This window comes from Pelophylax lessonae (assembly GCF_965119305.1).
Source record: "Pelophylax lessonae genome assembly, chromosome: 6".
In the NCBI taxonomy this organism is placed as follows: Eukaryota; Metazoa; Chordata; class Amphibia; order Anura; family Ranidae; genus Pelophylax; species Pelophylax lessonae.
The window spans coordinates 213437208-213449721 of NC_138773.1; positions in this window are offsets into that span (position 1 = coordinate 213437208).

The following is a 12514-nucleotide window of genomic DNA, read 5'->3' on the forward strand; positions in this document are numbered from 1 at the left end:
AAACAGGGGTTTAGTTTGCACACATTTGCAAATACATGCATAAGCTACAGAGACATCAACACGGCACTCCAGTATGATCTGCAGTCCTAACGCTTTAAAATTTTGAGAGCCTCCATAGTAGGAGCACATATATAATAATTGATATATTGAGGGCAGTTATACCTGGAGGGAGCCCACTCCTCCTTAAAGGTACAAGGGCGCACTGGACACCCAGCAAATAGCACAATAGCAGCGAAGGTGTCACGTGTGCCCCCTCACCAAATAACCAATGGTACAAACAAAAGGCAATTGCCCCAACCTATCACTGGCCTTAACAGCAAAGAGCACATGGAAGGGCAACACATGTCAAACAACAACAAAGAAACATTCCCAGCTCAACTAACCAGCCAGCCTGCAACAAACCAAATTGTTCTCACAGTTCACGTTAAAAGCAGGGGTTTAGTTTGCACAAATTTGCAAATACATGTGTAAGCTGCAGAGGCCACAACAAGGCACCCCAGTATTATCTGCAGCCCTAACTCTATACATTTTAAGATCCTCCATAGTTGGAGCACATATATAAAAATGGATAGATTGAGGGCAGGTATGCCTGGAGGGAGCCCACTCCTCCTTAAAGGCCCAGGGGCACACTGGACACCCAGCACACAGCACAATGGCGGTGAAGGTGTCCAGTGTGCCTCCTCACCAAATAACCAAGGGTACAAACAAACGACAACTGCCCCAACCTATAACTGGCCTTAACAGCAAGGAGCAATAGGAGTAGCCACTAAACACAAAGGGCGACCAAGGACATTTGCACTCTTGGAGGTCTCAGTTTCACAGGGGACTTCAGCAGAGGATGCAGTGATGTTTTGGCAGCACATGCAACCAGAAAGGCAAGTATTTACTTTCTTTGCAGTTAGAGTTGTTTTTTAATAACAGCATCATTTTAAAAGAATTAAAATAGCAAACTGAACCATAAGTGCATGTAGCCAGTTCTTTTTTTACTGAATAGGTCCAAATTCGATTTGGGCTCCCTTTAACCACTTCTGGAGCAGAAGGTTTTACCCCCTTAATGACAGGCCATTTTTTGCACTGCGTTAATTTAACTGACAATTGTGTGGTCGTGCGACGCTGTACCCAAATAAAATGTGTGTCCTTTTTTCCCCACAAATAGAGCTTTCTTTTGGTGGTATTTGATCACCTCTGCGGTTTTTATTTTTTGTGCTAAAAACAACAATTTTGAAACAAAAATATATATATATTTTTTTATTTTCTGCTATAAAACACAGCCAATAAAAAAAATGTAAAAAATCATATTTTTTTATTAATTTAGGCCGATATGTATTCTGCTACATATTTTTTGTAAAAAAAATCCCAAGAAATGTATATTGATTGGTTTTCGCAAAAGTTATAGCGTCTACAAACGATGCAATATTTTTATAGCATTTTTATTTATTTATTTACTAGAAATGGTGGCGATCAGCGATTTTTAGCGGGACTGCGAAATTGTGGCGGCCAATCTAGACATCTAACTGACACTTTTGGGGACCATTAACATTATTACAGTGATCCGTGCTAAACAAAATGCACTGCACTAATGACACTGGCAGGGAAGGGGTTAACATCAGGGCGATCAAATGTTTAAGTGTGTCCCTAGGGGGTGCTTGATAACTGTGTGGGGGATGGACTCACTGGATGAACACAGAGATCAGTGTTCCTGCTTAGCAGGAACACAAGATCACTGTGTTCATCCCTGATAGAACGGCAATCTGCCTTGTTTAAATAGGCAGATTGCCATTCTGCCTCTCCTGGGAATGATCGCCGGTGGCCGACGGACCTCAGATCTGGCAGACCGGTTGATTGACATCTCTGTTGGCAAATTACGGTGCGATCGCGCCTCCGGCGGCACGATCGCGCCATTTAGTGACTATTGAATGAAACGACTATTGTATGACGATTCACGCAATAGAGTCACACTGCCCCAGTAAAGACAGGGCGGGTGGTCAGCAAGTGGTTTATAAGAAAATGCAAATAACTTTGGTAAGACTGTTGTCACCATACTGTCAATGACCATAAATAGGCAGCATTGTTCAGATGATATTTTTCCTGTTTAATTATTATTTATATACTTTTAACTATGTGTGAGAGGTAGGTCCATAATGATTATGCTTTGGAAAAAAAACACTAATCTGTAAGGTTATCATGTAAGAGCATATTTATAAAGCAGTAAATATGACTTTTACCAAGGATCCACTGCAGGTGAATCAGTCACTGACATTTAAAACATCTGCACCAGGAAAATACAACTGCAGTGAATGTGACATTCACTGCTTTATAAATGTAGCTCTAGAGTTTTAAATGATATATATTTTTCCTAATTATGTATCTCTGTCTATACAGCAAATGATTTTTTTATAATATTTGGAATAAAATATGCAGTAACATACACTGGAGTTACAGGGCTGAAAACTCATACAGAAAACATTCCTTTTGAATAAAACTAAGGTTGGTATTTCTTTTTGCATAACAAACAGTTAATAATTGCTCTGGCTTAGTCATCTGTCCATGCAATAGCATATATTCACAAGGGCCTAAAAGGTTTTTTTTAATGTTTGATATTTTATCTTATGATAATTTTTGCATCAAAATATTTTATTCACAAAATAGTTACTGCAATGGTGTGATATTGTCCTTTTTGCATTTAAAATGAACGTTTAACTATTGCAAGCCTGCATTTCTCATGAAAAGGCATCTCAAAAGTTAATTTATGTCCATCCAGGAAGGTTATTTTCCTGCTGTCCTTAACAGACAAAGGAACGCTCAGACCCTTAGGGGACAATTTAAAAACCAGCGGTATAGACATACAGCTTCACACATTTATAAAGCACTGCAATGTCTTCTCCAATCCGGGAGCTCTCCATGCTGCAATAAGCAGAGAGAACTTTGTTAACTAACGCAGTCTCCACACTGCAGCCTACATTTTATGAGTGGACCATAAAATGCAGGAGCAACACTTTGGGGTTGATTTGCTAAAACTGGAGAGCGCAAAATCTAGTGCAGCTCTGCACAGAAACTTCCATTTTTTTTTTTTGTCAAAAGTTTATTGAACAAGCCGAAGTTAGAAGCTGATTGGCTACCGTGCACAGGTGCACCCGATTTTGCACTCTCCTGTTTTAGTAAGGCCAGTTTTGTAGGCGGATCTGATCGGATCCTCCATGCATCCCTATGGGGCAGCGGATGGCAGCGGAGACATCTCCGCTGACACATGCTGCCATCCTCATCCGATCCTGTCCGTGAAATCCGGATGAATGGAAACCCTATTTTCCATCCGTCCAGGGGATGGGATCAGATGGGATCAGACAGGTGGTCCGCTCTCATCCGATTCCCCAATAGAGAGCAGCGGGGACCTGACACCTCCCTCTCCGAACACAGTGCGGAGATGGAGTTGTCTTCTGCCTGCTCAGCGGGGATCGGCGGATTGATCCCCGCTGAGCAGAGAACGGTCCGCACCACACAGCGGACCGTGTGAAAGGACCCTAAATCAACTCCTATTACCTGATCGGATGCTCCATGCACCCCTATGGAGCAGCAGATGTCAGCGGTGACATGTCCGCTGACACCCGCTGCTATCTAATCCGTCTGGAGGATCAGATGAAAACGGACAGGCGGTCCGTTTTCATCCGATCTCCCATAGAGGAGAGCGGGGATCTGACAGGTCCATCTCTGCACAGTGAGTGGAGACGGACCTGTCATCCGCCTGCTCAGCAGGGATTGGCGCATCGATCCCCGCTGGGCAAAACGGAGTCCGCCGGGCGGAAAGCCTGTGTAAAAGGGCCCTTACTGTAATATTCAATGTTAATTCACCCTTGCATACAAAACACTGCAAAACATTAAGATTATATTTTAAAATTAGCAAATGATGTATAGTATTTAATAACACTGCTTATGTTTAGCTTTTGAATTAATGCTAACTCAGTAAAAAAAGATATCCTACCAGGCCTCTAAGCTTATTCATACCAGTAAGTTAAAGTTTTGTAAAGAAGGTAAAAAAACTTTCGCTGTGCAGCATCCTCCCCAGCCCCCCCAATACTTACCTAAGCACGATCTTTCTCCAGCAATGTGCACGAGAGCTCCAGCTCTCCGGGGACTCTCCCTCCTCATTGGCTAAGACAGCAGCGGGAGCCATTGAGGAGAGGGAAGGGGCGGAGCTGAGCTGTGGCTCTTTGTGTGAATGTAAATGCAGAGCCATGTCTTGGGAGCCCCCGTTGCAGGCCTACAGACATACAGGCATTCCCTGATCCAACTATAACTGGTTATTTTGGCTGAACATTCACTGTAGGCACCTTTATAGTACGTGCGTAATTAGTGCAACGCATCTGTGGGTGTAAAAATACAGAGACGCTAAACATCTGCTGTGGCGTTAGTTCATGCAGCTGCCGTGCCACATAAATGTGTGAAGATTCTGGGATCAGAGCAGTATGTAAAAGACTTTTGGTGATAGACGCCTTTGTGTCTGATAATAAAGAAGCTGAATATTACACATTTTTCATTTTTTTCTGTCTAATCCTTATCTCCTTCGTCATAGGCTGCTTTACCATTTTGGTTTTTATATTATTTTATATGGATGTTCTGTTGAGCAGGACAAGAAAAAAATGAAAGCAAATGCATTTACTGTAACTTAATTTCCTGGTAATATCAATATTTCATCTGTACGTTTCTGCTGGAAGCAATAAACAGGTGCATTAACCCCTGTGCGCAAGACAATGGAAAAACGTCTTACAGGGCTTTCAGTGTCTCCTATGAGGAGGAGAAAGCAAAGTTTTGTTATTTGCAAGAAAAAGAGTAAGGACAGTGGAATAGACAATACAATTACTATACAGTGGCCTTAGCTGAGGTTCTATGAACACATGATGTTTCCTGAAATACAGTGTCTGCTTAGTTCAAGCTGTTGCTGTTTCAAGAATGTTTTATATATATATATATATATATATATATATATATATATATATATATATATATATATATATCTTTTTTTTTCCCCAATAATGTTTTTTTTTACAATTTAATAAATGTTATCTGTATACATCATCTCAATGCTTATCTTATCAATCAATGTTCTGCACACTGTTATACACAGGAAAACGTGAACTTTGGCCAACATTCCATATCCCCACCCTCCTCATTAACTATCTAAATAGCTAGCTTACTACAAGTAGCTAAATACATTCAGTGTACATCAAAGCAAAAAGTGTTCAAAGTCTTGCAGTTTGTCTTTGTTGGGAAACAGCCACAACCTAAATAGAAAAGCCTGTCCCGTGCCAACAACACCATCGTCTCTCTGCAGAGGTCCAACATGCTCCCTGTTAAATCAGCTCCTCCTCCCTGATGATTGCGTCAGACCTCTGCAGAGAGACCATGGGTTTGACAGAGACCAAGGAGCCTTTTCTATGACATGCTGGCAGGGGACAGGCTTTTCTACTTAGGTTGTGGCTACTTTCATAATAATAAAACAAATTGTAAGACAGTGTCTCCAAACTATGGCCTGGAGGCCGGATTCGGGCTTTTGCTTGCCTTTATCCGGCCCATGGGGCACTATAACTAATGGGACACTGCAACTGATATGAGACACTATTCTGCCAAGTGACATCAACAGTGGTACGCCATGTCTCCCATTAAAGTGATACTAAAAACAGTTACATTTACATTCTCCCTTCTATTTCTGTATATGGATGATGACTGTTATTTTTATAAAAAATAACTTTTTTCCTATGTGATGTACAGCTGTCACATGATCCAGCTCTTTCCCAGCTTGTCTGCAGGGAAACATAAGCAGGAGTAGCTTCTAGTCCTTTGCTTCTGGTCAAATGTTAAAAAAAAAAAAAAAAGCGGCCTTTGGAATACAGAGTAAAAAAAAAAAACATAATATCAATAAACTGTTTTAAATTGGCATACAAATAAACATTTTAAATCAAATCTTTATTATTTTGTGGACATAACATGGAGTGGGTGGATTTCTGCCAGTCACAGGCTGTGGCATGCCCCTCCAGCCTGTGTCATAGAAAAAAAGAGAGAGGTGAAGCCTCCATCAATCTACATGTAATATCCCTCCCCTATTGTGTTTAGCTGGTTAGTGGGCATGTAGTGGGCTGTCATTTACCACTGTGTATACACCCACATGTGTGACTCTATAGTCACACAGGCTGCTCAGATGTGATAGGGAGGAAATGCTCAGCATAGAAACACACTGAAAGCTGAGCATGTGCAGAGTTGCCAATACAGCTGCAAAATACATAGCTGCATTGGGGACATGAACAGAAGGGGGAGATAGAGAGCAGCAGGATCAACCAGGTTTTTTTGCAGAATAATTTTTTTATGATGTGGGTTTAGTGACACTTAAACACCAACAATGGGGCACTATTCCTTCCAGTGATACCGACATCGGACACTAGTCCTTCCAATGATATCAACAATGGAACACTATCCCTTCCAGTGATACCAACAATGGGACACTATTCCTTCCAATGATACCAACAATGGGACACTATTCCTTCCAGTGATACCAACAATGAGACACTATTCCTTTCAATGATACCAACAATGGGACACTATTCCTTCCAGTGATACAAACAATGGGACACTCTTCCTTCCCGTAATACCAACAATGGGACACTATTCCTTCCAGTGATGCCAACAATAAGACACTATTCCTTCTAGTGATTCCAACAATGGGACACTATTCCTTCCAGTAATACCAACAATGGGACACTATTCCTTCTAGTGATACCAACAATAAGACACTATTCCTTCTAGTGATTCCAACAATGGGACACTATTCCTTCCAGTGATGCCAACAATAAGACACTATTCCTTCTAGTGATCCCAACAATGGGACACTATTCCTTCCAGTGATACCAACAATGGGACACTATTCCTTCTAGTGATTCCAACAATGGGACACTATTCCTTCTAGTGATACCAACAATGGGACACTATTCCTTCTAGTGATTCCAACAATGGGACACTATTCCTTCCAGTGATGCAAACAATAAGACACTATTCCTTCCAGTGATACCAACAATGGGACACTATTCCTTCTAATGATTCCAACAATGGGACACTATTCCTTCTAGTGATACCAACAATAAGACACTATTCCTTCCAGTGATACCAACAATAAGACACTATTCCTTCTAGTGATTCCAACAATGGGACACTATTCCTTCTAGTGATTCCAACAATGGGACACTATTCCTTCTAGTGATACCAACAATGGGACACTATTCCTTCCAGTGATGCCAACAATAAGACACTATTCCTTCCAGTGATACCAACAATGGGACACTATTCCTTCAAATGATACCAACAATAAGACACTATTCCTTCTAGTGATACCAACAATAAGACACTATTCCTTCCAGTGATACCAACAATAAGACACTATTCCTTCTAGTGATTCGAACAATGAGACACTATTCCTTCTAGTGATTCCAACAATGGGACACTATTCCTTCCAGTGATACCAACAATAAGACACTATTCCTTCCAGTGATACCAACAATGGGACACTATTCCTTCTAATGATACCAACAATAAGACACTATTCCTTCTAGTGATTCCAACAATGGGACACTATTCCTTCCAGTGATTCCAACAATGGGACACTATTCCTTCCAGTGATACCAACAATGGGACACTATTCCTTCTAGTGATTCCAACAATGGGACACTATTCCTTCCAGTGATTCCAACAATAAGACACTATTCCTTCCAGTGATACCAACAATAAGACACTATTCCTTCTAGTGATTCCAACAATGGGACACTATTCCTTCTAGTGATTCCAACAATGGGACACTATTCCTTCTAGTGATTCCAACAATGGGACACTATTCCTTCTAGTGATTCCAACAATGAGACACTATTCCTTCCAGTGATACCAGCAATGGGACACTATTCCTTCTAGTGATTCCAACAATGGGACACTATTCCTTCCAGTGATACCAACAATGGGACACTATTCCTTCTAGTGATTCCAACAATGGGACACTATTCCTTCCAGTGATTCCAACAATGGGACACTATTCCTTCTAGTGATACCAACAATGGGACACTATTCCTTCCAGTGATACCAGCAATAAGACACTATTCCTTCCAGTGATACCAACAATAAGACACTATTCCTTCTAGTGATTCCAACAATGGGACACTATTCCTTCCAGTGATTCCAACAATGGGACACTATTCCTTCCAGTGATACCAACAATGGGACACTATTCCTTCTAGTGATTCCAACAATGGGACACTATTCCTTCTAGTGATACCAACAATGGGACACTCTTCCTTCTAGTGATACCAACAATGGGACACTATTCCTTCTAGTGATACCAACAATGGGACACTATTCCTTCTAGTGATTCCAACAATGGGACACTATTCCTTCCAGTGATACCAACAATGGGACACTATTCCTTCTAATGATACCAACAATAAGACACTATTCCTTCTAGTGATACCAACAATAAGACACTATTCCTTCCAGTGATACCAACAATAAGACACTATTCCTTCTAGTGATTCCAACAATGGGACACTATTCCTTCTAGTGATTCCAACAATGGGACACTATTCCTTCCAGTGATTCCAACAATAAGACACTATTCCTTACAGTGATACCAACAATAAGACACTATTCCTTCTAGTGATTCCAACAATGGGACACTATTCCTTCTAGTGATTCCAACAATAAGACACTATTCCTTCTAGTGATTCCAACAATGAGACACTATTCCTTCCAGTGATACCAGCAATGGGACACTATTCCTTCTAGTGATTCCAACAATGGGACACTATTCCTTCCAGTGATACCAACAATGGGACACTATTCCTTCTAGTGATTCCAACAATGGGACACTATTCCTTCCAGTGATTCCAACAATGGGACACTATTCCTTCTAGTGATACCAACAATGGGACACTATTCCTTCCAGTGATACCAACAATAAGACACTATTCCTTCCAGTGATACCAACAATAAGACACTATTCCTTCTAGTGATTCCAACAATGGGACACTATTCCTTCCAGTGATTCCAACAATGGGACACTATTCCTTCCAGTGATACCAACAATGGGACACTATTCCTTCTAGCAATTCCAACAATGGGACACTATTCCTTATAGTGATACCAACAATGGGACACTATTCCTTCTAGTGATACCAACAATGGGACACTATTCCTTCTAGTGATACCAACAATGGGACACTATTCCTTCCAGTGATACCAACAATAAGACACTATTCCTTCTAGTGATTCCAACAATGGGACACTATTCCTTCCAGTGATTCCAACAATGGGACACTATTCCTTCCAGTGATACCAACAATGGGACACTATTCCTTCTAGTCATTCCAACAATGGGACACTATTCCTTCTAGTGATTCCAACAATGGGACACTATTCCTTCCAGTGATACCAACAATGGGACACTATTCCTTCTAGTGATTCCAACAATGGGACACTATTCCTTCCAGTGATACCAACAATAAGTTTGTTTCTCCCCCTATTACCAAATGTGGTAATGTTTACTCCAACTGATGCCAGGAAAATTTCCACTCCCGCTGGCCACAGTTTGCCCCCCCCCCCCCCTGAAGTCTGAGGGACTATGAAAGAACTGGCCCTCTGTTTAGAAAGTTTGGTGACCCCTCCTGTTTGGAGACCACATCTATGCAGTGCAATTCTGATGTGGACAATAAAAGGTTTCTGTGCATGTTCAGTGCGGTGCGGTGCAATTATAAGCTCCATAAACTTCTATGGAACCACAGTCAAATTGCAGCTCTGTTCAAATCTAATGCGAATCCAGCATTTTTCTCTAGACTTTATTTTGTTCCTCCCCTCATCTCCTTCTTAATTTCTCACAGCTTTGCATTAAAATTGAATTGCAATTACAATTGAATTGCAGCTGTAAAGCACATATGGCACCTCAAATTTGCACTGCACTGGCACTCCAAACCACATGTAAATTGCATCGCAGTCTGAACCTAGGCTAAAAGACAAAATTATTTGTTCCAAAGTGCAATACATGCTACGGTTGGGTAACTGCACCCAAATTATCCAATTCTGTCTAGTCCTACAAAATATTTTCATGTAAACAATCTATCGTAATTGTAATGTACATGTAAGGCCTTATTTTAAATGGTCACAGATTGTCCATCTAGTAGTAAAATAGTAATAGTAGAAGGAGTGTGATGAGTGTAAAATAGTAGAAGGAGCGTGATGAAATGTATCCAGTCACAGATCTGGGTGACATAAAATGAAATTCTACTACATACATATAAATCGGATCTGCTTACATATAAATTGGAGATGCGAGAGGAATAACCACCATGTTATTAATAAACTCTCAGCAGCTAAAATATTTTTAGGGCAATATTGTATTCATCACCTACAGCTATTTTTACATGTATAGGTTTTCATTGCTGTCTTGTCCCATTTGGGAGATGTTCCTTCATTTTCTTTTGCAGCCACAGGCACCAGGATGGGAAGGCAAGGGAAATCAGCACACGCAGACAGCAATAAAAGCCTGGCAGAAATTCTAACCCTCTCATATTACATGTAAAACAAAAAATAGGTTGTCTGGGCGTCCAATTTAATAAGCACAAAATGTACCCAAATGTTAACTGCTCTTATTGGGTTCAGTTATCACACTTAGTACTGCATCCATACTCACAGCAGAGATGTGTTGGCTGATTTACTAAAGGAGTTAGGAAACTTCACACTATAAATATTTACTTCAGTTTTCCAATCATGTGAATAGCAGATTCCTGTCTATTTATTTTACCTTAAAGCCCCGTACACACGCACAGATTGTTGGCCGACCGATCGGCCGTCTTTTGTCCAGTGTTGTTTGTTGGTTGAAATGTGCTCTAGACTTGCACTGGACTTTTGTTGGCCAACAAAAACCAACTTCAGAAGTGATGTCATGTGATGGTTGACTTTCCGTGTGTTTTTTCTCTTCTCTGAGCATGCTCAGTCTTGCTCATCTGATTTTTGTCTGCAAAAATCTGTACTGACTGAGGAACAATCGGCCGTTCTGTTGTTGGCCAACAAAAATTTTATAGCATGCACACCAGATTTTTTTCGGCCGAAAAGTCGCAGTTGGTTGTCGGAATCATCATACTAACAAGCCTACAATCGGCCGATCGGACGCTGGCCAACAATTTACGGCCAACAATCTGTGCGTGTGTACGGGGCTTTACATGGATGGGTATTCAAAGTGAACAGCAATTTTCTCACACATCATTCGATTTTTGAAGTGGCTCTTCACGCAATTTATGGTGTGAAAATTCCCAACTAATGTAGTAAATCAGCAATGCCATACTTTTTTTTTTTTATTATTAGCATACTGTTTTCACCTTTTTTCATCCTTTGTAGCATATCAAAATGACTGATCTCCTCTTTGCAGCTACTTCTTGTCTACATATACTTGTTCTAGCAACTGTAACATGGCATTTATCAGGGCGGGTTCGCTAATGATCGTGACAACAGTGAAATATGCCCTTGCATAAGTATGAATGTTTGTTCTTCTACTGGAGAAGAGAGAATTACACAACTATTGTCGAAATAGGTTGAGACGTCCGCCCTTTCTCCCCCTCCCCATGCTATGGTCTATGTAGTGATTGCTTGCAATCTCTGGCACACTCGTTCCATTTATCTGTGTTTGCTTGGTGACTGACTTTGTATAAAAATGTCCCACTGTATTGTGCAAAAGACTGGATAAAAATAAGACACTCATCTGAATAGCCACTAATTTTAGGGGCCATAATTTGGAATACATTTGCTTAAACTAGTATAGGATATTTCTATTTCTATAAGTATATTACTTGATTAGCACTGGGTGGGTTATTCTATTGTCATATCAACAGCAAGAAGCATTAGACCCGGTTCACACCGGGGCGACTCAAAGTCGCCCCGACTTTGAAGCCGCTCATGCAGCACGACTTTAATCGCGGCTTGCAAACGACTTCTCTAATAGAAGTCAATGCAAGTCGCTCCGACTTCCCCCCCAAAGTAGTGCAGGAACCTTTTTCTAAGTCGGAGCGACTTGAGCCGCTCTGATTAGAACGGTTCCATTGCACAGAATGGAGCTCTACTTGTCAGGCGACCAAGTCGCCTGACAAGTCGTGGCAGTGTGAACCGGCTCTTAGAGCATTGTACATACTCTGGATATCCGTAAACTGGAGAACATGCAGATAAGGTCAACCAAACTGGTCAGAGGCATGGAGGAGCTCAGCTATGAAGAAAGATTATACAGTAGTAATGGGATATATGGCGCAGTAAGTGTTTGTGTGTACATAAATGTCTATGCAGAAAAGCAAAGAGTTCATGGCGTCCCCTTGGAGTAATCAGGGTAACGTTCTGCTGATTTCACTGCACCAAATGCAGCACCACTGAAGAGATGGAAGTATCTCTAGGCCAGTGATGGCGAACCTTGGCACCCCAGATGTTTTCGAACTACATTTCCCATGATGCTCAA